Source organism: Mus caroli, unplaced genomic scaffold, assembly GCF_978045245.1.
Source record: "Mus caroli unplaced genomic scaffold, Mus_caroli_1 scaffold_14, whole genome shotgun sequence".
In the NCBI taxonomy this organism is placed as follows: domain Eukaryota; kingdom Metazoa; phylum Chordata; class Mammalia; order Rodentia; family Muridae; genus Mus; species Mus caroli.
Window position 1 is genome coordinate 94,581,339 of NW_028227269.1, and position 27,712 is coordinate 94,609,050.

Genomic DNA, 27,712 nt, shown 5'->3' on the forward strand with positions numbered 1-27,712 from the left:
AAATTACTTAATATTAAAAAACATGAAAGCTGTAGATGGCATTCAAACAATCCACATTAGCTATAAACAATGTAATTATTTATTATTTTCTACCACAGGGTTTTTCCTACTTAAAAAAATTGATTGCATATAAAATAAAGAGATTTTGTTCTCACTTAAGGCCGGCTGTGAATATAATCATGATGATTTCATCTTTTTGTATCTATTGATTGCTCTTCACATGCCCTGCTTCTGTAATTAGGACCTGTAGTAATCAAACACATTCTGAATGTTTCTGATAATAACCTTCTGCTTTGTATGCCTGTTGTCCACCCTTTAAATATAACAGTATTTCATAGTATTTGGCATTTTTAGGAATCAGGTAATGTGCCCTGGCTGTGTTCCATTTAAGGGGGTCTTTGTATATAACTCAATCTATACTCAATGCATATCTCGGGCATGATATTAATTTTATGATGCAGCATATTTAAATAGTTTCTTAAAACAAAATCCATTTTATTTTAAATGAAATGGTTTCAAATATAGTAAGATTTAAAAGCAATTAGATGGTGCCTGCTATTAATGGCCTGATATTGTGTGACAATAAGACATCAAAATAATGGTGCCAGGGAGGGGAATGGCTCAGCTGTAAAAAGTCCTTCACTTGTAAGCATAAGCAACTGAGCTAACAATAAAAAGAGAAACAAATTAAGAATAAAGTGAGTGTGGACTTGAGTTGGGTAAATTGAGATACATCAATACACAGGGTTTCCAGGTCAGCCTGCTTAGTTAAACTTAGCAAATTCCTGGCTAAAGAGATCCTTCTTTGTTGTTGTTGTTCTTGTTGTTGTTGTTGTTTGTTTGTTTGTTTTGTGTGTGTGTGTTTTGTTTTGTTTTATTCTTTGTTTTGTTTTGTTTTAGTTAAAAGTGGACTGTATGTGATTCACTTGACAAATGCACATTTGATGTTTTATTTTGGCCTCCATATTCATATGCACACGTGTATATGCAAATGTATGTGGTTCATGTTGCAAGAAATATTTAAAAAGTGAACTGATACATTCCTGCACTAGTGTTGGCACTGATGGGCTACAAAACTATGCCCCAGTGGGTTTCCACTGGCTCTGTACAACATTCCAATAACCAAATTGAACCGCCAACCTCACAGTTAGATATCACAATACCCAGTAATCTGGTAAAATCAAAACTCTTAAAGCTTATAGTTAACCAATCAGATTTATGTATTAATAAAACCACAATTTACAAGATGCCAATAAAATAATTTCAGAGCCAATTGATAATAATAAATGCTTTAGCTCAATTATTCTAACCTTATGATATCATCACTACCTGTGGCTGATAAAAACCATGCTGGTTCATGTCTGCCTCCATTTTGCCTTCACCTTTCTCCCTCTATGCTCTCAGTCTCTGAAACTCTTAGCTCCACCTCCCCTTTCCCTGTCCAATCACAGGACTCCTGCTGCCCTAATATAATTGGACAGGGAAAATCCTGCAACAGATTCACACACAACTATATACAGGCTTTCTCTCCCTTCTCTTCTTTTTGTCTGTCTCTTTGTTTCTGTCTCTTTGTCTCTTCTCTCTCTCTCTCTCTCTCTCTCTCTCTCTCTCTCTCTCTCTTTCACACACACACACACACACACACATACATAATTAAATAATGCTATGTTTATGAGCCAATATATTTTAAGATTTTTGGAAGATTTATAGGTAAAGCAATCAAATAACCTTTCAAAACTTAAATATGATTAGGAGGGATAGCAAGATAGCCATAAGAATAAATAGAAATTTGAAGCTGACGGTGGTCGGGAGTTAGGGGGCATCTCCAGGACAAGACAGAGATCAGGAATAAGTGAGGTGACCAAAAGTCAGTGGGGGTATCTGTAACTGTGACTCACAACATTGAAGATATGGAATCTGAAGAGACTATCTACTGTAGCCAGCCATAAATCCCAATGGAGTGATCAGGATACCAACTTACCCACAAAACTTTCAACCCCAAATTATCCTGTCTACAAGAAATGCAGGGACAGTGTAGGGTAGAGACTAGAGGGAAGGTTCAACTAATATCTGGCCAAATTTGGGACCCATTCCATGCTTAAGCACCAATTCCTGACACTATTAATGATACTCTTATGCTTGCCAACAAGATCATGTTGTTCTCTAAGAGGCTCCACCAAGCAGCTCACTCAAACATATACAGACACCTACAACCAAGTAGTGGATGGAGCTTCGGGATGCTACGGAAGAATGGACATAAGATTTTGGACTTTAAGAGGATAGGAACTCCACAGGAAGACAAATAGAGTCAACTAACATAGACCTTTGGGGCTATCAGAGATTGAACCACCAAGAATAGATTGTACATAGGCTGGACCTAGGCTTTCCAGAATAGCAACTTGGTCTTCACCTATGCCCTGATAAACTAGAGCCAGGATTATCGTAAAAGCTGTTGGCTGAAAGTACATGTGATACTTTCTTCTAGCTGGGCTGCCTGCCTAGCCTCATAGAGACTTGGTATGTGAGACCTGATAACCAGGGGGCTCTGTCTTCTCAGAGAAGGGGAGGTTTGGTTAGGGAAAAGATTGTGTGTATATGTGTGTGTGTGTGTGGGGTGACTAGGAGGGAGACAGTGATTGGTTTATAAAGTGAGTGAATAAAAGAAAAAATTAATATTAAAATTAAAAAAGAATTTATTAAACAATAGTCTGAGAAGATTTAAAACACAAAACAAAATAAAAAATAGAAATTTAAGATGACATGTTTTCCTAGAGAATATATAGAAAATAGTAAGTCAGTGAAGATATTTGGCATCATTGGATCTATATAATGAGATACCATGTCTTTTAGTAATAAAATAATAAAAAAGGTGCTGTTTATACAGACACTATCAATCATTGAATTTTTGTCATAGTTAACATAACTCTCAATAAGACACCTAGGCAGCAAGATTCCAGGAACAGCATTGGGGATTGTCTATATTAAGGTTAGTTTCTGACAAGGCCTGTAAGGAATGGCCTTGATTCTAGTGACATATATCATAAATGATTGGGACCATTCTCTGATCAGAGGACCCTAGCCTGTATAAAACAGAGAGGGGCTCACTGACCTCTAGTACCCATGAAATGTCACTAGTTGCTTTAAGTTCCTGCCATACTGACTTTTCTAAAGTGGTATCTTATTGCAGGGACTTGTGAGGGGAAAAAAAAAAAAACTCTGTTGAAATGCCTTTGGTAAGTTTGCATAGCCACAGGAAATTGGGGAAAAAAAGGCATAAATGTTGTACTCAAATGCTTCTGGTTGAATTCTCAGCTGGTATAGGATTGGGAAGTTCCCATCAAAGTAAAACTTCACTTTCATGTGTCAGTCTGAGATATCTCAATTAGGAAAGTAAAAATGTGTCTTCACACAATACTTGAATTCCAATGTTCATTGCAGTGATAGATGTAGTTGAGTAGGTGGATAGCCACTTAAATCCATATATAGGTTTAAGATTTTATATAAATCAAAAAGTAGGATGTAGTAAAAGAAATTGAATATCAAAATGTATGTCCTAAGACCAATAACGTTTGATAAATGTTAAATTCCTGTTTTGACTGTGTACTTTGGAATATATGACCTGTCACGATAACACCCTAGATCAAGAATAGAGAAAGTGATACTTTATGAAGGTGATTAAAATTAAATACAGATTATTTTTCAATTAGGAAATTGCTAACAATTTCTTATAATGAAAGAAGTAAAGCAGGCAAGAACCTTAAAAAATATCATCACTAATGTTTAATTTTTATTTTTAAAACCAATGTACATAAATTAACTCACGAGCACTTTAAAACAGTGTAATGTTAATTTTCATAGGAATTAAGGATACAGTTTACCAACATAGGCTAGATATATGGTTAGAATTTAATTAACATTTTAGGTGGCCTGAAGTAAATTACATGTACACTAGAAAGCACTTTGTTATTTAATTTTTATATATTATTATTATTATTATTATTATTATTATTATTTGGTTTTTCGAGACAGGGTTTCTCTGTGTAGCCCTGGCTGTCCTGGCACTCACTTTGTAGACCAGGCTGGCCTCGAACTCAGAAATCCGCCTGCCTCTGCTTCCCAAGTGCTGGGATTAAAGGAGTGTGCCACCATGCCCGGCTATATTTTTATTATTTTATGGCAGCGAAGCACAATTAAAGCTATTAGCAAGAAAATATGTTCACCTTAGACAACAAGATAACTCAACATTGGAATAAAGATATATTTTAAAGGACAATTTTTGACATTTTTCTTGTTTCATTTGTAGTAATCTAAAAACTTTCCTCTTAAAACTTCAGTGTGCATTTCCTTAGCTAATTTCATGGGCAGACTTCTGTAATACATGGGAGAAACAGATAGAAATATGTTCATTTTTTGTCCAAAATTCTTCCATTTCCCCAAGTCTGTTGATTTCAATAGTAAAATGCAATGGGTTGAATAGCTCTTTTGTGAAAAATCTATTATATTTTTTTACAGACAGAATAATTACCTAACAACAGGAACAGCATGTTACAGAAAACCCACCATTCTCTTTTTCTGAAATGAAACAGCACTGTTCTAAAGACACAGGAAATAACTCAACACACCTCACCAAGCAATATGTTTTGGGACAAAGGAGGTTTAATGAAAGAGACACCGTGTTGGTTTGTTCTTTGTTATGCAGACTTATGACTGCTATGAGGATAAAAGGACAAAGCATTATTAGAAATTTGACATAATTATTTCAACTCATTATTTCTTTTTATATCAAAGCTCATATCTCACTTTGATGAAGTGTGTGTGTGTGTGTGTGTGTGTGTGTGTGTGTGTGTGTGCATTTGCCACAAAAGATTGAAAATGAGAAGGAAAATGTCTCTTTCTCAGAAAAGAAAGGCAGAAGGTGCTATCTGTGGCATTTAAAAGCATATGTAATTAAGCTGGTTGAGCTAAGGGGAGAAAGAATACATGAAGAATAGAATATAAACTATTACTCACAATAGGAGCCACCACTGTATCCTGGGATACTATATTTGAGAACATTTCTTTCAAGCAATATTTATTGTTTTCTGAACATTTCCTTGGATTTGATATCTCAAGTCCAATGAGAAAAATGAGGCACAAGGAGAAAAATGTGCAAAATGTGCATGTGCAAAGACATACAACTTTGAAGACATATTTAATTTCATTCTTCTCTCACACCTGATATGTGTGGCATATGTGGGTATATCTGAAACCAGTTTGGAAGTTGATATGGCAATTCCCTATAAAGATAAATATGCTCATAGAAAGCTTTACCATACTAGTCCCTAAGTAGAAACAACTCAAAACATTCTAGCCCTGCAATGGAAACAATCTTTCTATTAATAAGGGAATGGATAAACCAAGCACAGATTTCATATAACAAATCACTGTGCAGTTATTAAGGTAACCAATTGTTGTTATAGGAACCTCAAAAATATTGAGCTGAGCAAGAAGGGGGCTATAAAATAGAGTCCATATGATACCATTTATAGAAACTTCTAGAAATCTATGAATAATTTTGGAGGAAAATCAAAACATTACTTGCCTTAGGGATTCAGGACAGCCTGGAAAGAGATATAATAAATATGAAGTAATTATAGGAATATATATATATATATATATATATATATATATACATACATACATATATTAGATATGCAACAACAAAATTCATTGAATTCCATGCTCATAGATTTTTTCCTATATTTCACTGTAGATATTTAATAACATAACCAAATAAAATTATGTGAATACATACATATTTAAACTATCCTAAAAATACCTCCCAAACGTAATGAACTGACCATTAATATTTTAGATAATTTCCCCAAAACAATACTTTGTAATATGTGCTTAATTTTCTTAGTTTCTTTATATATTTAGTAATTTGTAATTTCTAAATTATATATTAGGTTATATTATAGACACATACATATTCACATAGAACTCAATCCCTAACTAATATATTTCATCCATTTACATATTCTCATTATAAAAATGCAGCCCCTGCATTTATGATTTTTTTAATGTTCTTAGTTTTTCTTTTGATAGGAGGTGTTTTAATATAATTAGGTAACCTGCCATTGTCCTTACAATCTGCATTGATTGTCTCTCATTTAAAACCTTCAACTCAACTCACACACCTTGAGAGTGTGAGAATAACTGACAGCTCTCTGTTCTTCTGTATCAGGCTGTTTAAGGCCTGGAGTGCATCAGATTGATGCATAGGTCTGGTATGTGGGTGGGTAAGGTCTGATTTACTGATTTCTATGTTGATGCCTAACTTTACTCACATAAACGGTTGAACAGTGTTTCCTTTGGCCTGCTAAGCCATCGAGCTCTGTCTCTCATGATGTCCGGTCTGCTTCTGAAATGGGCCATTGTTCTCTTCCTGAACAGCACAGGTTTCTGTGATTTTTATATTTACCTAACTTCAAGAACTTTACTGTAAATATCTAACTGGAGAAGCCAATCGTCTCTATTACTTCCTTCATATTCACAGGAAGGAAAAACCTAATTTCAATGTCAACACCCACCCTACATTCATCTTATCACATTCATTTGATGAGGGTTTTGATTAGAATCATGTTTACTGTACAGAGTCATTTTGAAAACAATGTCTTACTAGCATTAGCATTTCTTACCTATAATATGTATCAAGATTACAGTAAAAACTAATAATTTTAGTCTTGGGATATGTGGCAACAATTATAGTTTTTAACTCACAAGAAAAAAGACCAGGATTAAAGTCCCAGTATCCTTGAAACTGCCAAGAAGTTATATTGGTGCTCCTTTCACTTGATACTGACAGATATCAAACCTTTAAGCCAGCTGACTAACGGAATTAGCCATCTAAGAGCTCTAAGAGTGTTTAATTGCAAAGTGATTCATCAAAAGAATAAATTAGAAAAGCAATTGAGAAAGAATCTACACTTCAACATTTGGCAAGGTTATTATGTGCATGCACATATAACACACACATACACATAGTGGGAATTTTCTTTTTTCTTTTTTCTTTTTTAAAATTAGATATTTTCATTATTTACATTTCTTTTTTTTTCTTGCTTAATACAGCTTTTTTTTTATTTTTAATATTTTTATTACATATTTTCCTCAATTACATTTCCAATGCTATCCCAAAAGTCCCCCATAGCGCCCCCCACTTCCCTACCCACCCATTCCCATTCTTTTGGCCCTGGCATTCCCCTATAATGGGGCATATAAAGTTTGCAAGTCCAATGGGCCTCTCTTTCCATTGATGGCCGACTAGGCCATCTTTCGATACATATGCAGCTAGAGACAAGAGCTCCAGGGTTCTGGTTAGTACATCATGTTGTTCCAACAATAGGGTTGCAGATCCCTTTAGCTCCTTGGGTACTTTCTCTAGCTTCTCCATTGGGAGCCCTGTGATACATCCAATAGCTGACTGTGAACATCCACTCCTGTGTTTGCTAGGCCCCAGCATCGTCTCACAAGAGACAGCTATATTTGGGTCCTTTCAGCAAAATCTTGCTAGTGTATGCAATGGTGTCAGCGTTTAGAAGCTGATTATGGGATGGATCCCTGGATACGGCAGTCTCTAAATGGTCCATCCTTTCATCACAGCTCTGAACTTTGTCTCTGTAACTCCTTCTCTGGGTGTTTTGTTCCCAATTCTAAGAAGGGGCACAGTGTCCACACTTTGGTCTTCATTCTTCTTGAGTTTCATGCGTTTATCAAATTGTATCTTATATCTTGGGTATCCTAAGTTTTGGGCTAATATCCACTTATCAGTGAATACATATTGTGTGAGTTCTTTTGTGATTGTGTTATGTCACTCAAGATGATGCCCTCCAGGTCCATCCATTTGGCTAGGAATTTCATAAATTCATTCTTTTTAATAGCTGAGTAGTACTCCATTGTGTAAATGTACCATAATTTCTGTATCCATTCCTCTGTTGAGGGACATCTGGGTTCTTTCCAGCTTCAGGCTATTATAAATAGGGCTGCTATGAACATAGTGGAGCATGTGTCCTTTTTACCGGTTGGGACATCTTCTGGATATATGCCCAGGAGAGCTATTGCTGGATCCTCCGGTAGTACTATGTCCAATTTTCTGAGGAACCGCCAGACTGATTTCCAGAGTGGTTGTACAAGCTTGCAATCCCACCAACAATGGAGGAGTGTTCCTCTTTCTCCACATCCTCGCCAGCATCTGCTGTCACCTGAATTTTTGATCTTAGCCATTCTGATTGGTGTGAGGTGGAATCTCAGGGTTGTTTTGATTTGCATTTCCCTGATGATTAAGGATGTTGAACATTTTTTCAGGTGTTTCTCTGCCATTCGGTATTCCTCAGGTGAGAATTCTTTGTTCAGTTCTGAGCCCCATTTTTTAATGGGGTTATTTGACTTTCTGGAGTCCACCTTGTTGAGTTCTTTATATATATTGGATATTAGTCCCTTATCTGATTTAGGATAGGTGAAGATCCTTTCCCAATCTGTTGGTGGTTTTTTTGTCTTATTGATGGTGTCTTTAGCCTTGCAGAAGCTTTGTAGTTTCATGAGGTCCCACTTGTCAATTCTCGATCTTACAGCACAAGCCATTACTGTTCTATTCAGGAATTTTTCCCCTGTGCCCATATCTTCAAGGCTTTTCCCCACTTTCTCCTCTATAAGTTTCAGTGTCTCTGGTTTTATGTGAAGTTCCTTGATCCACTTAGACTTGACCATAGTACAAGGAGATAGGAATGGATCAATTCGCATTCTTCTACATGTTAACAACCAGTTGTGCCAGCACCATTTGTTGAAAATGCTGTCTTTCCAAAAAAACCACCAACAGATTGGGAAAGGATCTTTACCTATCCTAAATCAGATAAGGGTCTAATATCCAATATATATAAGGAACTCAAGAAGGTGGACTCCAGAAAGTCAAATAACCCCATTAAAAAATGGGGCTCAGAATTGAACAAAGAATTCTCACCTGAAGAATACCAAATGGCAGAGAAGCACCTGAAAAAATGTTCAACATCCTTAATCATCAGGGAAATGCAAATCAAAACAACCCTGAGATTCCACCTCACACCAGTCAGAATGGCTAAGATCAAAAATTCAGGTGACAGCAGATGCTGGCGGGGATGTGGAGAAAGAGGAACACTCCTCCATTGTTGGTGGGATTGCAAGCTTGTACAACCACTCTGGAAATCAGTCTGGCGGTTCCTCAGAAAATTGGACAAAGTACTACCAGAGGATCCAGCAATACCTCTTCTGGGCATATATCCAGAAGATGTCCCAACCGGTAAGAAGGACACATGCTCCACTATGTTCATAGCAGCCCTATTTATAATAGCCAGAAGCTGGAAAGAACCCAGATGTCCCTCAACAGAGGAATGGATACAGAAATTATGGTACATTTACACAATGGAGTACTACTCAGCTATTAAAAAGAATGAATTTATGAAATTCCTAGCCAAATGGATGGACCTGGAGGGCATCATCTTGAGTGAGGTAACACAATCACAAAGGAACTCACACAATATGTATTCACTGATAAGTGGATATTAGCCCAAAACTTAGGATACCCAAGATATAAGATATAATTTGCTAAACGCATGAAACTCAAGAAGAATGAAGACCAAAATGTGGACACTGTGCCCCTTCTTAGAATTGGGAACAAAACACCCAGAGAAGGAGTTACAGAGACAAAGTTCAGAGCTGTGATGAAAGGATGGACCATCTAGAGACTGCCGTATCCAGGGATCCATCCCATAATCAGCTTATAAATGCTGACACCATTGCATACACTAGCAAGATTTTGCTGAAAGGACCCAAAGATAGCTGTCTCTTGTGAGACTATGCAGGGGCCTAGCAAACACAGGAGTGGATGCTCACAGTCAGCTATTGGATGGATCACAGGGCACCCAATGGAGAAGCTAGAGAAAGTACCCAAGGAGCTAAAGGGATCTGCAACCCTATAGTTGGAACAACATGATGAACTAACCAGTACCCCGGAGCTCTTGTCTCTAGCTGCATATGTATCGAAAGATGGCCTAGTCGGCCATCACTGGAAAGAGAGGCCGATTGGACTTGCAAACTTTATATGCCCCAATATAGGGGAATGCCAGGGCCAAAAGAATGGGAATGGGAGGGTAGGGAAGTGGGGGGCGGTCTGGGGGACTTTTGGGATAGCATTGGAAATGTAATTGAGGAAAATATCTAATAAAAAAAACAGTAAAAAAAAAAAAAAGAAAAGAAAATGCTGTCTTTCTTCCACTGGATGTTTTTAGCTCCCTTGTCGAAGATCAAGTGACCATAGGTGTGTGGGTTCATTTCTGGGTCTTCAATTCTATTCCATTGGTCTATTTGTCTGTCACTATACCAGTACCATGCAGTTTTTATCACAATTGCTCTGTAGTAGAGCTTTAGGTCCGGCATGGTGATTCCACCAGAGGTTCTTTTATCCTTGAGAAGAGTTTTTGCTATCCTAGGTTTTTTGTTATTCCAGATGAATTTGCAGATTGCACTTTCTAATTCGTTGAAGAATTGATTTGGAATTTTGATGGGGATTGCATTGAATCTGTAGATTGCTTTTGGCAAGATAGCCATTTTTACAATGTTGATCCTGCCAATCCATGAGCATGGGAGATCTTTCCATCTTCTGAGATCTTCTAGAATTTCTTTCTTCAGAGACTTGAAGTTTTTATTATACAGATCTTTCACTTCCTTAGTTAGAGTCACGCCAAGATATTTTATATTATTTGTGACTATTGAGAAGGGTGTTGTTTCCCTAATTTCTTTCTCAGCCTGTTTATTCTTTGTGTAGAGAAAGGCCATTGATTTGTTTGAGTTAATTTTATATCCAGCTACTTCACCGAAGCTGTTTATCAGGCTTAGGAGTTCTCTGGTGGAATTTTTAGGGTCACTTATATATACTATCATATCATCTGCAAAAAGTGATATTTTGACTTCATCTTTTCCAATTTGTATCCCTTTGATCTCCTTTTGTTGTCCAATTGCTCTGGCTAGGACTTCCAGTACAATGTTGAATAGGTATGGAGAAAGTGGACAGCCTTGTCTAGTCCCTGATTTTAGAGGGATTGCTTCAAGCTTCTCACCATTTACTTTGATGTTGGCTACTGGTTTGCTGTATATTGCTTTTATCATGTTTAGGTATGGGCCTTGAATTCCTGATCTTTCCAAGACTTTTATCATGAATTGGTGTTGGATCTTGTCAAATGCTTTTTTCGCATCTAATGAGATGACCATGTGGTTTTTGTCTTTGAGTTTGTTTATATACTGGATTACGTTGATGGATTTCCGTATATTGAACCATCCCTGCATCCCTGGGATGAAACCTACTTGGTCAGGATGGATGATTGTTTTGATGTGTTCTTGGATTCTGTTAGCAAGAACTTTATTGAGGATTTTTGCATCAATATTCATAAGGGATATTGGTCTGAAGTTTTCTATCTTTGTTGGGTCTTTTTGTGGTTTAGGTATCAGAGTAATTGTGGCTTCATAGAATGAGTTGGGTAGAGTACCTTCTGTTTCTATTTTGTGGAATAGTTTGTGAAGAACTGGGATTAGATCTTCTTTGAAGGTCTGATAGAACTCTGCACTAAACCCATCTGGTCCTGGGCTTTTTTTAGTTGGGAGACTATTAATGACTGCTTCTATTTCTTTGGGGGATATAGGGCTGTTTAGATCATTAACCTGATCTTGATTCAACTTTGGTACCTGGTATCTGTCTAGGAACTTCTCCATTTCATCCAGGTTCTCCAGTTTTGTTGAGTATAGCCTTTGGTAGAAGGATCTGATGGTGTTTTGGATGTCTTCAGGATCTGTGGTTATGTCTCCTTTTTCATTTCTGATTTTGTTAATTAGGATGCTTTCCCTGTGCCCTCTAGTGAGTCTGGCTAAGGGTTTATCTATCTTGTTGATTTTCTCAAAGAACCAGCTCCTTGATTGGTTGATTCTTTGAATAGTTTTTCTTGTTTCCACTTGGTTGATTTCGCCCCTGAGTTTGATTATTTCCTGCCGTCTACTCCTCTTGGGTGAATTTGCTTCCTTTTGTTCTAGTGCTTTTAGGTGTGTTGTCAAGCTGCTAATGTGTGCTCTCTCTAGTTTCCTTTTGGAGGCACTCAGAGCTATGAGTTTTCCTCTTAGAAATGCTTTCGTTGCGTCCCATGAGTTTGGGTATGTTGTGGCTTCATTTTCACTGAACTCTAAAAAGTCCTTAATTTCTTTCTTTATTCCTTCCTTGACCAAGGTATCATTGAGAAGCGTGTTGTTCAGTTTCCACGTGAAGGTTGGCTTTCTATTATTTATTTTGTTATTGAAGATCAGCCTTAGTCCATGGTGATCTGATAGGATGCATGGGACAATTTCAATATTTTTGTATCTGTTGAGGCCTGTTTTGTGACCAATTATGTGGTCAATTTTGGAGAAGGTACCATGAGGTGCTGAGAAGAAGGTATATCCTTTTGTTTTAGGATAGAATGTTCTGTAGATATCTGCCAGATCCATTTGATTCATAATTTCTCTTAGTTTCTCTGTGTCCCTGTTTAGTTTCTGTTTCCATGATCTGTCCATTGGTGAAAGTGGTGTGTTGAAGTCTCCCACTATTATTGTATGAGGTGCAATGTGTGCTTTGAGATTTACTAAAGTTTCTTTAATGAATGTGGCTGCCTTTGTAATTGGAGCATAGATATTCAGGATTGATAGTTCCTCTTGGAGGATTTTACCTTTGATGAGTATGAAGTGTCCCTCCCTGTCTTTTTTAATAACTTTGGGTTGGAAGTCAATCTTATCAGATATTAGAATGGCTACTCCAGCTTGTTTCTTCATACCATTTGCTTGGAAAATTGTTTTCCAGCCTTTCATTCTGAGGTAGTGTCTATCCTTTTCTCTGAGATGAGTTTCCTGTAAGCAGCAAAATGTTGGGTCTTGTTTGTGTAGCCAGTTTGTTAGTCTATGTCTTTTTATCGGGGAGTTGAGTCCATTGATATTAAGAGATATTAAGGAAAAGTAATTGTTGTTTCCTGTTATTTTTGTTGTTAAAGTTGGCATTTTGTTCTTGTGGCTGTCTTCTTTTAGGTTTGTTGAGGGATTACCTTCTTGTTGTTTACCTTCTGGTCCTTTGAGTTGAAAATCTTCATTCTCATCCACTCCTATAATCCGTAGGTTTGGTCTTCTCATTGCGTCCTGTATTTCTTGGATGTTTTGAGTTAGGATCTTTTTGCATTTTACATTTTCCTTGATTGTTGTGCCGATGTTCTCTATGGAATCTTCTGCACCTGAGATTCTCTCTTCCATCTCTTGTATTCTGTTGCTGATGCTCGTATCTATGGTTCCAGATTTCTTTCCTAGGGTTTCTATCTCCAGTGTTGCCTCATTTTGGGTTTTCTTTATTGTGTCTACTTCCCTTTTTAGGTCTAGTATGGTTTTGTTCATTTCCATCATCTGATTGGATGTGTTTTCCTGTTTTTCTGTAAGGACTTCTACCTGTTTGATTATGTTATCCTGTTTTTCTTTTAGGATTTGTAACTCTTTAGCAGTGTTCTCCTGCAATTCTTTAAGGGATTTTTGTGCTTCCTCTTTAGTGTCTTCTGCCTGTTTAGCATTGTTCTCCTGTATTTCTTTAAGTGTGTTATTAAAGTCCTTCTTGAAGTCCTCTACCATCATCAGGAGATATGCTTTTAGATCCGTGTCTAGCTTTTCCGGTGTGTTGGGGTGCCCTGGACTGGGCGAAGTGGGGGTGCTGGGTTCTGATGATGGTGAGTGGTCTTGGTTTCTGTTAGTAAGATTATTACGTTTACCTTTCGCCATCTGGTAATCTCTGGGGTTAGTTGTTATCGTTGTCACTGTTTAAAGATTGGAGCAGAAGCTGTGTTCCACTCACCAGCAGTCCCAAAATCCTGCGGCGGGGATTGTGGGTAGCTGGCGGGTGTCAGGCAACCCGCTCCAGCTACCCTGGCGCTGATCCGGCCGGATGAGGCCTGTGGCCCTACTCAGGCCGGTTTCTGCTTCCCTAACTAATGCAGTCTCAGGTCCTGCGCGCAATTGGATTGGAGCAGAAGCTGTGTTCCACTCACCAGAAGTCTTAAGATCCTGTGGCGGGTGTTGTGGGTAGCTGGCGAGTGTCAGCCGACCCTGCGCCCCAGCTGCCCCGGTGCTTTTCTGACTGGAAGAGGCTTGTGGCACTATGTAGGCCGGATTTCTCTCTCCCCAACCAGAGCAGTCTCAGTTCCTGCATGATTGGACTGGAGCAGAAGCTCCATTATTTACATTTCAAATGCTATCTCCTTTCCTAGTTTCCCCTTCGAAAATCCCCTATCTCCTATCCCCTCCCCCTTCTCCCCAACCCACCCACTCCTGCTTCTAGGCCATGACATTCCCCTATACTAGGGCATAGAACCTTCAAAGGATCAAGGGCCTCTCCTCCTCCTCCGGCTAGGCCATTCTCTGCTACATATGCAACTAGAGCCATGAGTCCCACCATGTGTTTTCTTTGATTGTTGGCTTAGTCCCAAGGAGCTCTGGAGATATTGGTTAGTTCATATTGTTGTTCCTCCTATGGGGCTGCAAACCCCTTTTGTTCCTTGGATACTTTCTCTAGCTCCTTCATTGGGGACCTGGTGCTTCATCCAATGGATGGCTGTGAGCATCCACTTCTGAATTTGTCAGGCACTGGCAGAGCCTCTCAGGAGACAGCTTTATCAGGCTCCTGTCAGCAAGCTCTTGTTGGCATCTGCAATAGTGTCCTGGTTTGGTGGTTGTTTATGGGGTTGATCCCAAGTGGGGCAGTCTCTGGATGGTTATTCCTTCAGTCTCTGCTCTGAACTTTGTCGCTGAAACCCCTTCCATGGTTATTTTGCTCCCCCTTCTAAGATGGATTGAAGTATCCACACTTTGGTCTTCCTTTTTCTTGAGTTTCAAGTGTTTTGCAAATTGGAATGATTTTAAAAATAAGATTTTAGTCTACTATAGCAGCAAATAGGTCCTTCTTTTGCAGATAACCCCATTTCATTTCTCATTTTCCATATCATATATCTGACAATAGCCTATAACTTTTTCTCCAGGAGATTTAACATCTCTGTCCTTTATGTACACTAGCACTCATATACACACATAAACACACACACACACACACACATACACACATACACACATACACATAATTCAAAATTAAATGAACCAATAAATTTGAAACAATAAAAATATTAAAATAAAACAATAAATTCAAAAATAAAACTTTCATCATCTCCATAACTTTGTAGTTCTTATGCATATACTTCCATATTGCATGATACCTTTAATTGTTTTTCTTATTATAAGATAGGTCTTCGGGGTGGGGGTGGTGGCATCCACATGGATATTGGAAGGGCAGGAGGTATGGGATGTAGAGCAGATGGAGGGTGGATGGGTGGGCAGGGAATGGAATATGGAGTGTAAAATATAAATTAAGAATAAAATTAAATTGAAAAATAAAATAAAATAAAAATAAAAATGATCACACACAAACATAAAAATATTTTAAAAACTAAAAAAATTAAAAATCATAAGACAGGTCTTGTTTCCACATCACTATCTGCCACATGGCTACATTATTGAAACTGGAGTCAAACTAAAAATCATTTGATTCAGTTTTCTTAGAGTACTAATATTATAGTCATGAGCTTCCATACTGGACAATTGATATAATTTTATATTAATTTTTCTATTATTTTGTGATAATGAATAATGTAGAATACTATTCTTTAGATTATTTCAAGCTTGCATTTTTATTAATTTTAATAACCTGCAGAGAGATGTGATGTTCCCTAAATAAGCAGAAATAGCTTCTGAGAAGAATAAACATGCTTGCATATTGCATATTTTTAAAAAATTGATTCCCGGTATCTCATAACACTGGATCATACTTCTGGTGAAAAAAAATACATGCACGCACACACACATGCACACACACACGCACACACATACATGTACATGTATATATTCTAATATACTGGCTTCAGTCCTGCTAACCCAACAATGGCTGACTATGAATGAAAAGTCCAAGAATCTGGTAATTGTTCAGTTCATAACGGTGAATGTCTCAACTACTCCCAAGTAGATGCTGGAATCTCAAAGAGGCAAACTCTGAAGGAAGTGATGGAATGAATGGGCTAACAAGGCAAGGTCAATCAGGCAAAGGTCAAAAGCTTCCTTCTTCTATGTCTTTATACAAGCATCCAGTAGAATGTCTGTCCCAAATTAAAGTTGTTTCTTCCCTCCTCAGAATCCATTTCAAAGATGTGTGTCTTCCCACATTAAAGGTCTGGACTAGAAGATGATTCACACACTTGCAACCAAGCAAAACAATCTCACAGGTGTGGTATCTATTTCTGGGTTTTATTTCATTCCAGATGTAGTCAATTTAACAAACAAGAACAGTGAGAATGATAATATCTATTGATATCATTCTTCTGTGATGTGTAGTTGTTGAGTATAGATGTATCAATGTGTATTGGATATCCTTTGATCTGTTATTCTGTACCAGTTGTGTATTTCTGTAAAACTCTCAATCTGCAGAGAAAAATAACTTCTTGTTGAAAATTGAGATCTACATATTTCTGTGATTATAAGACTTTAGAATAAAGTTATAAAATACAGGGTTTAAAAAGTGGTAGGAACTCCTTAAAGGTCTGTGAAACAATCTTTCCCGAATTTTTCTGAATTGACAATTTTTGGATGTTGTACAAGATAACATTTAAATAGAAGACTTTTAAAGATACTGATGGTGTCAAGGTGTCAAGAGTGCTTAGATTTGTATGTGAACTCAATTAGGCAAAACTAAGACATTTCAAGAAAAGAATAATTAAGCTTAGTGACGTTCACTTCTGTTCAAGAGTTTTCAGACTAAAACCATGACCCACAGTTACTGAAGGTGGACATCTGTTTTCTCCTACTGACTAGATTTCCATTAATAAACTTCATTAGGATCCTTGCATGCACTTTGTTTTATTGTTTCATATTTTTCTATTTTATTCTCTTTTTACTTTTGTCAATTAGAATTTACCATGGGCAACATAGCAGATGGTAATACACAATAAATATGAGACAGCATGATGATGATGATGATGACAATGATCATGAAGATGATAACGATGATGATGACATGGTGTGTGTGTGTGTGTGTGTATACATGCACATCCTTAAGCAAGTGGAAACCGAAGGTTGTTTTCAATTGTAGCCTTTTATCACTGTTTATCTTGTTTAGGGGAGATAGAGCTTCTTAATCAACAGATTATCTTTAATGGCTGCTCATTCAACACCTATGACAGTTTATCACTCTGCATTTGTCAGTACTAAGGTGGCAGTTTTACCATCAAGCTTAGATTTTACACTGAGTCTAAGGATCTAAACACAGGTTCTAATGATTTTGTAAAAGGATTTTCCCCACTGCACCATCTTGTCAGCTCTGAACACAAGATATTTTATAGCCCTTCCTTCAAATGTCTTTTCCCCTTTAGAAAATTCTAGAGTAAGAAACATTTTGTTTTCTAAAATAAACAAGGTAAAAGAATTCTCCCTCTCCAACAGTGTTCATAGATCTGAGCATAGTTATGGCTCTAGTTCTGCTCCTCATTAGTAGTTTACTACTGAAAACATATTTATAGTAACACTGTGGATAGACAAGGCTTCTAATTTGCAGTTAAGTTTGCTCACTATAAGCCTCTCAATCATCCTAATTATATTCACATCTATTTGTCTGCTCAAGTGGTGAAAGATCATTATTTTTCCTGCTCTGAGAGATCTAACTCTAATGATTTTCCATGAAACAGGCTATGTACTGATTTTATTTCCATTTTAAATGTTTAAAATGAAGAGAATAAGTTCAAGGTGAAAGTCCATATGTAAAGTGTCATTGAAGAACAAATCTTAAGCAATATTTATCCAATAGATATGAACATTGTGATGTACTCTTCTTACTTCTAATGATATATATATATATATATACATATATATATACTAATGATATATGCTATGATACTATATATCACATATATATATATATACTAATGATATATATGTATATCATTACACATATATAAAACATATGCAAATATATATATATGAATAGCATCATGTTGTGAGTTGATGAGAATGAAAACCAAACAGTTAAAGGAAGATACAGAATGTATTGAGAAATTTCAAAGATAACCCTAACTGTATCTCTAAACCTGAGTTTTTCTTTGGGAATGAGCTAACATTATAAATACATTCTTTAAGGTTCTCTTGGATTTTCATGTGTAGATGTCTTTAAAGTAGTTCCTTTACTAAGTTACCATGAGTTTTAAGGAGATGAAATAACTACATCTGATCTTAAAGCAAAGATCCCTCTCTTTTATTCCAGAAATTTTGGAGAATGAATCTCAAACATTATTTCATTGACTAGACAAATAACCATAACATTTACAGCATAAGACAGAGTTTGCAATATTTGATCCATGAAAATAGCATTCAGAAGTATTCCACAAGTGTGTTAATCTTGTCTCCATCACATAAGAGAACCAAGGTGACATTGTTCATCCTTACCCAGATGTTGGAGCCGGCCAGTGGCTCACATGTCCGGGTTCGAGCCTGGGAGGCATCTTGGAATCTGGAAGAAAAAAGGGAACCTAAGCGGCGTGAGAAAGGATGGACCTAAGATAAGTGTTCTGATCAAAGCTCAATTTTACTATTAGGAGACACAGGGTTATGAAGAAGGGGGAGGGGCCCATTCCTGACAAATCATCCTTGGAGTCCAGTTGCAGGTGACCACGTGTTGGCTCCAGAACAGCTAGGTGGCAGGTAGTAGCAGTGGGAGTGGCAGAATGATAGGGTGGCAGGCTCCACCCCTGATGCTCTCCTTGTGATAACAGTCAAACTTGATCAGCCAGATTTTAGGCTGGGGAGGGGGGGGGAGGTTACACCCAGCAGTCAATGTTTAGAACCAGGTAAGAAACCAATCTTGGCTCTTAGCTCTTTCTTCATAACCATTTCTAAAGCATGTGGAATAAATGTTACCAGAATTGTTCATAAAAGATCTATAACGAAGTATCCACCCATTGGTCTTCCCTCTTCTTGATTTTCTTGTGTTTTGTAAATTGTATCTTGGGTGTTCTATGTTTCTGGGCTAATATCCACTTAACAGTGAGTGCATATCTAATGACTTCTTTTGTGATTGGGTTACCTCATTAAGGATGATATCCTCCAGATACATCGATTTGTCCAAGAATTTCATAAATCCATTGTTTTTAATAGCTGAATAGTACTCCATTGTGTAAATGCACCACATTTTCTGTATCCAATTCTGTTGAGGGACATCTGGGTTCTTTCCAGCTTCTGGCTATTATAAATAAGGCTACTATGAACATAGTGGAGCATGTGTTCTTATTACCAGTTGGAAATTCTTCTGGGTATATGCCCAGGAGAGTTTGCTGGATCTTCCACTAGTATTATGTCCAATTTTCTGAGGAAACTCCAGGGTGGATACTTCATTTCTCCTTAGAATAGGGAACAATATACCCATGAAAGGAGTTACAGAGACAACATTTGGAGCTAAGATGAAAGGATGGGCTATCCAGAGACTACCCCACCCAGGGACCCATCCCATAATTAGCCACCAAACCCAGACACTATTTTATATGCCAGAAAGATTTTGATGAAGGGACCCTGTTATAGCTGTCTCTTATGAGGCTATGCCAGTGCCTGGCAAATACAGAAATGGATGCTTACAGTCATCTATAAGCATCTATAAGATGGAACACAGGGACCCCAATGGAGAAGCTACTGAAAGCATCCAAGGAGCTGAAGGGGTCTGCAACCCTATAGGTGGAACAAGAATATAAACTAACCAGTACCCCCAGAGCTCATATCTCTAGCTGCATATGTAGCAGAAGATGGCCTAGTCAGCCATCACTGGGAAGAGAGGCCCCTTGGTATTGCAAACTTTATATGTCCCAGTACAGGGGAATGTCAGGGCCAAGAAGCAGGAGTGGGTGGTTAGGGGAGCAGGGCGTGGGGAGGGTATAGGGAACTTTCGGGATAGCATTTAAAATGTATATAAAGAAAATATATAATTTTTAAAAAGATCTATAATGAACCTGTTAGATCATTTAAAGGGTTAAATCTGAGCCTCAAAATTTGTGTATGTGCATGTATATATGTGTGTGTGTGTGTTTCTTTACTCAGACATGAGATATGATGTCCAATATGAGCAGTATTCTTTCCATATTGTTTTTAGTTTAAGTGCAAATTTCCAATATGTATCATTCATATTACCCTTATTTTCTAATATTATTCAGAATATTAAATTACTTTCTTCAAACGTGAAGAAATTATACAGTTTGCCTCCTGAAGTAAACATTGAGTATAAGCTACAATTAAAATATCAATAATATAAAAAGGGTTTCTCTTCATATGTTCTTGATAGCTATGTTCTGACCTTTAATAATCTGAATTATATATACAGCATCATTATATATACAGCATCATTTTATTATTATATTTTGTAATCCTATAGATCAGAAAGGAATTATCTAATTTTGTCTTAAATATGTTACATCAAATGTGGGAATGTGCAGAGCTTATATATAAATTGGAGCTCCAATACATTGAGGTTACTATAGTTTACATTTTTAGTGAAAATAAGAATATATATCATTATAATTTGTTTCCACGGTAACTATTTTTATGCTGAAAATAAATTATTGAATCTCATAATGAGCTTTCTCTTCATCTGTTTTGGATAAATAACTGTGACATTTTATTTATCAGTTGTGTAGTTTCTTCAATATAAACTATGCTGATATTCACTACCCATAACACTACGAGGGATGTACTTTTCTGTGACGCCTTACAAAGAAAAAGTAAACTTCACACCATGCTGGGTTGATAAATGATCTAGGAAAGAACAGACCAGACTTATTTTAGGACTCCAGTTGGCTTACCAAGGCTGGTATTCCTGGCCATAAGAAATCAGTTTAATAACAAATGCTAGGTATTTGAATTGGTCAGATCAGAATCTTTCAAGAACGTAATGGTATAATTTCAGAATTTATCACATTTTATCGATTAACATTGTAACAAAAATAATCTCATTACACTACACAAAGTATTTTAGATTTTAATGAGGCTCTAGATCATGGTGAAATACTGCCCACCTGCTAGACAAATGCCCTACTATTGGGCTATATTCACAGTCATTATTATTAATTCCATTAAAAAAAAAATCTCACTAAATTGCCTAAGTTGGTCTTGGACTTGTGATCTCCTTGCTTCCGTTTTCCTATGTACTTGAATCAATAAGCCTGAATGTGGATTCTTATCCCTTTGCTATTGACTATGTATTCATTCACAAAACTTTTGATTCTCTGCCATTTATTTGCCTTTCTGAACTTCATTTATTTTTATTCTTACAATAGTTTAATTTTTGTATTTGTACACTTACAATGTACTAATGTACTGTAACGGCCTGAGATAAGGCATTTTAACATCTGTAATGATCAATATGATTTTTTTCTAAATAAGTTTATGATTGCAATGGTCAAGTTCTGTTCTCATTTAATACCCTAGATTTATTTTTATTCTGTTGATAAAACACCCTGAGCAAAAGCAACTGAGAGAGGGAAGGTCTCATTTAACCTTATACTGCCAGGTCAGAGTACATCGATATGGGAAGTAGAAGCATAAACTCAAGATAATATCTATGGAGACATAGTGCATTCTGGATTACTCTCTGACTTTGCAAATGTTTTTGAGAGCTATCTTTCTTGTAAATTTCAGCATCTCCTACCAGGGAAGAGATTGCCATGGTGAGCTGGACTTTCCTACATCCATTAATAATCAAATAATTCCTCATCAACATGCCCATAGACAAACCTATTCTAGGAAATTCATGAACTTGGAGTTTTCCAATATTATTTAGGTTGTGTCAGGGTGACAAGGTTAAGAAAGACAATCGTAGTTTGATTGGCATAATAATTATGCTTAGGAAGAATAATTTATGTTTGTAGATATTAAAAAGTAGCATGCTAAAATTTAAAAACAGGTACCTCAAACTGTAAGTTTAAAATATAAACATTTTTTGTGAAATTTCCTTATATTCTTGCACAAATGTATATTTACAGTTCAATATAAACAGAAAATACTTTTAAAAAGCATAAAACATTAAGATATATGTAAAGGATTCTTAAACTATGGAAAGTCTCTAGTTTCTTTGGTGCTTTAGTATTTTAGTGATCATAATTTTGTAGTCTCAATTTTCAAGAGATAATATGAAAAATTTCAAGATGATATGTTACACAAAATTTCCACTTTATTTTTCTTTCATGAATATGATTAACTCTTGATTAATTAAAAGTTTCTTTTACTGAATATGATTTTCATGGATATTTCAAATCTTTACCTGAAGAATCTTTTGAGGTTTCCTGTGGATGAGAAAAAAAATCGTTATTGCCCTCTCCCATTTCAATGATAAATTTAAATTATCTGTTTGACATAATTCTTTTGAAACACTTTGAGTATATTACTCTATTGATTTTTGCCTCCAGGGTTACTATTAAAGAGCTGAATACTAATATCATTTTATTCATTTATTGGTTTCAATTTTTCCTTTCGGTTTCCAGGAAGAATATGTACAATTTTCACAAGTTCCTTTCTAACTCACTTTTTGAACATGGCCCCTGGCCTCATTCTTCCGAAGCTCAAATTCATCTCTAGATTATTTAGCACATTTCAAATACTCTTGCAAAAAATTTTTTATCAGTTTTCCTGATTCACACATTTTCTATTTCCCATTTAGGACATCTACCTGAGAGAAATAATTATGTTCATATTTACCTTCATTTCAAAATAGCCAGTAATATTTTTGAATTTAATTAAAATACGTTTCTAGAAAAACAAATACTATTTCAGTTTTACCAATATGCAATCCACTCTAAACTCAGTATATTCGGTTTTCTTCTCATCCATTGTCATAAGTTCTTCTTAATTTTGACAAAGGCTTTCAATAGGTAATATTGACATGGTTTATATTTTATTTTTCTTTTTTTCACATTAATTTTTCATTTTATTAATTATCATTTAGCTTGTTTCTTTTTTAATATTTTTTATTACGTATTTTCCTCAATTACATTTCCAATGCTATCCCAAAAGTCCCCCATACCCTCCCCCCGCCCACTCCCCTACCCACCCATTCCCACTTTTTGGCACTGGCATTCCCCTGTACTGGGGCATATAAAGTTTGCAGTACCAATGGGCCTCTCTTTCCAGTGATGGCCGACCAGGCCATCTTTTGATACATATGCAGCTAGAGTCAAGAGCTCCGGGGTATTGGTTAGTTCATAATGTTGTTCCACCTATAGGGTTGCAGATCCCTTTAACTCCTTGGGTACTTTCTCTAGCTTTTCCATTGGGGGCCCTGTGATCCATCCAATAGCTGACTATGAGCTTCCACTTCTGTGTTTGCTAGGCCCCGGCAAAGTCTCACTAGAGACTGCTATATCAGGATCCTATCAGCACAATCTTGCTAGTGTATGCAATGGTATCAGCGTTTGGAGGCTGATTATGGGGTGGATCCCTGGATATGGCAGTCTCTAGATGGTCCATCCTTTTGTCTCAGCTCCAAACTTTGTCTCTGTAACTCCTTCCATGGGTGTCAACAAGGGATCTAAAACTATCCAGTGGAAAAAAGACAGCATTTTCAACAAGTGGTGCTGGCACAGCTGGTGGTTATCATGTAGAAGAATGCGAATTGATCCATTCCTATCTCCTTGTACTAAGGTCAAATCTAAGTGGATCAAGGAGCTCCACATAAAACCAGAGACACTGAAACTTATAGAGGAGAAAGTGGGGAGAAGCCTCGAAGGTATAGGCACAAGGGAAAAATTCCTGAATAAAATAGCAATGGCTTGTGCTGTAAGATTGAGAATTGACAAATGGGATCTCATGAATCTACAAAGCTTTTGTAAGGCAAAAGACACCATCAATAAGACAAAAGGCCACCAACAGATTGGGAAAGGGTCTTTACCTATCCTAAATCAGATAGAGGACTAATATCCAAAATATATATAGAACTCAAGAAGGTGGACTCCAGAAAATCAAATAGCCCCATTAAAAAATGGGGCTCAGAGCTGAACAAAGAATTCTCACCTGAGGAATACCGAATGGCTGAAAAACACCTGAAAAAATGTTCAGCATCCTTAATCATCAGGGAAATGCCAATCAAAACAACCCTGAGATTCCATCTCACACCAGTCAGAATGGCTAATATAAAAAATTCAGGTGACAGCAGATGCTGGCGAGGATGTGGAGAAAGAGGAACACTCCTCCACTGTTGGTGGGATTGCAAGCTTGTACAACCACTCTGGAAATCAGTCTGGCGGTTCCTCAGAAAATTGAACATAGTACTAGAGGAGGATCCCGCAATACCTCTCCTGGGCATATATCCAGAAAATGGCCCAACTGGTAAGAAGGACACATGCTCTACTATGTTCATAGCAGCCATATTTGTAATAGCCAGAAGCTGGAAAGAACCCAGATGCCCCTCAACAGAGGAATGGATACAAAAAATGTGGTACATTTACACAATGGAGTACTACTCAGCTATTAAAAAGAATGAATGTATGAAATGCCTAGGCAAATGGTTGGACCTGGAGGGCATTATCCTGAGTGAGGTAACACAATCACAAAAGAACTCAAATGATATGTACTCACTGACAAGTGGATATTAGCCCAGAAACTTAGGATACCCAAGATATAAATTACAATTTGTAAAACACATGAAACTCAAGAAGAACGAAGACCAAAATGTGGACACTTTGCCCCTCTTTATTTTATTTTTCAACTGACTAGCTTTTGCACTTTAGTATACATTATCAAACACTTAATTTTGTTCACTTATGGATTGAAATATACAATTCCATATTTTTGGTCTGTGTTGTGCATTCATTATAATATTCCCCTATACTTTCTTTATCCATTAGCTTTAGAAACTAATGTCAATGGCATTATGTGTGGTTTCTGAACAAAATGTACATCACAGTGTGAATAAATGTTCTGTGTTCTTAGAAGACAGGCTGCTGAAATTCTGAGCAAAGGATGTTTTCTTTCCTGAATTGATTGGTATCATTAACTCCATTCACTTTTTAAGTGTCCCCGTTTCCATTCTTGAGCAGTGACTCTTTCATCTCTTCAGTTTCTTCAGCAATCTATGCTTATTTCTTTTTGCACACTGTTCTGGTTCCCAGTTATTTCATTCCATACATTTTCACCGAATCAACATCAAGTCATGTCTTCTTAATATCACTTATGATAGCACTTATGTCTGTATTGTTCTTAGTTGTTGTAATCAACCCCATAACTGTAGTTTACTTTAATTTTTACTCAAACTACTCAGTCTCTTTTCTGACTTGATTTCCTATGGGTTGCTTGTGCTTTAATTTATCCTAAATTCTGACACTCTAATGCTGAGGACACAAATTTCAATTAAAAAAATCTAATAGCTCCACAGAAGAAAATTCAAATTATTTATGATATAAATGAATATTTAAAAGTAGAACTTTGCCCTTCTAGCCAGTGCCATCTGCTAGAGCAGACTGCCAGCTAGTCCACTCCCCTGAAGACACCACAGCCTGAGGCACCTCAGGAGATCTGCCACAATGGGGTTGCCATCTCACAGTCAAAAACTCTGACCCACAATTGTTCCTGTCTGAAGGAACCGCAGGGACAAAAATGGAGAAGAGCCTGAGGAAAAGGAGGTTAGGAAACAGGCCCAAGGTGGGATCCAGCTCAAGGAGAGGCCACAAGGCCTGGCACTACTACCGAGGCTATGGAGCACTTACAACAAGAAACCTATCATGACTGTCCTCCGAAAGACCCAACAAGCAGCTAAAAGAGTCAGATGCATATGTTTGCACTCAAACATTATATTACACTGACACCTGTGGTTGAATTAGGGGAAAGCTGGAAGAAGCTGAGGAGGAAGGCAAATCTGTAGGAGGACCAGCAGTCTCAATTAACCTGGACACTTGAGATATCTCAGACACTGGACCACCAATCAGACTACATACACCAGCTGATGTGAGGCCTCCAACACATATACAACAGAGGGCTGCCCAGACTCGGTTCAGTCAGATAAGATGCACCTAATCCTCAAGATGCTGGAGGCCCCAGGGAATTTAGACATCTGGTGGAGTGGAGGATGGGGAAGAGGGGATATCCTCATGGAGATGGGGGTGAGGTACGGGATGTGGAACAATCAGAGGGTGGACAGGGAGTGGGGATCAAATCTGGAATGTAAAAAATGTTAAATAAAATAAAAAAAAAATAAAAGTCAACATTTGTCTAATTGCTTTGTCTACCAAACAATTTTATATTTATACTAATCATTGCTAGCATTTGAACTTCAAAAATGTTGGTCTCTATCTACGTGACCACCAGGCTGTTTTTATATGGTGCTTTGCCCGCCTTACTTTTCTAACTTCTTCCACAAATATTACTGTAAACAATAAACATTACATCATATCTTCTTGAATACCATGCATTTGATCTGCGTTTTTGTGTCTACCCAACATTCGTAGGCTAACATAATGGATTTGAGAAATTTATTCTTTCCTTTTAGTTAAGATTCAAGAACTTCTTTAATGAGCAACAAGTCAATGTGTTATTTTTGCTGTGTTGGTTGAGTATGGAAACAGATGCCTTCAGTGTCATGAGCACAGCCTGCTCATGATCCTCCTGCCTCTGCAATCTAAAAACTGTGATTATAGATCTGTGCCACTATGCTCAGTGACAAATCTATAACTAGAAGAAACTACAGAAGATTAAACCTCTCCCTGTCACACAAAATAAGAAGAAAATATTCATTTCTTGTTACAAATGAACCAGTTATACAGAAATTGACAATAGTGTCCTGAATTCATACCTGAAGATTCCTCAAAGCTAATATGTATTTGTGACTGAACACACCTACACATGCTATTCTATGATTACATCCAAATTAAAATGTCAAGAAACATCTGACATTACATCTTCAGTGTTCCCCTGCATTTAAACATTTCAAATAAGAAACAGTAAAAGTGTCTTTGCATTGAAAATAAATTTCATTCCTTCAATATTTTCTGATTATAGTTACCTCCTTATCCAAACTTCTCAAATCATACCACTTCCTTTTCTGTCTGTATTTAAATCCACATCATTTCTGTCTGCTCTTATAAAATAAGTGTCAAGAGAATTATAATTAAATAAGATAAAAATGATGATTAAAAAAACAAACCAAAAAAATAAAAAAATAAAAGCAAGTTAAGAGAAAACAAAGTGCCCCCAAAAGCATAATATATATTCATATGAATTATAAGATAAAGAGAAAACAAAATACACAAAACAACAGCAAATTGTGACAAAACTTTATGAGAGAAAGAAGTGCTAAGGAGGCTATTGAGTTGGTTCTGTAGAACATCTACTGCTGGGCACTGGGCTTATTCTTAAGAGTGTTATGTACCCTTAATGAGATTCCTTTGGAGAGAACTAATGTTCCATTTGTAATTGGTTATTAACTGGAGAGAGGACTCGGCTAGTGATGGATGTTTGCATGTAATTCTTTCAAGTCTAGGACCCCATCTGGCACAGCTCTATGCAGAAGCTCTCTGTAATGCCACAGTTTCTGTTTCTAAAT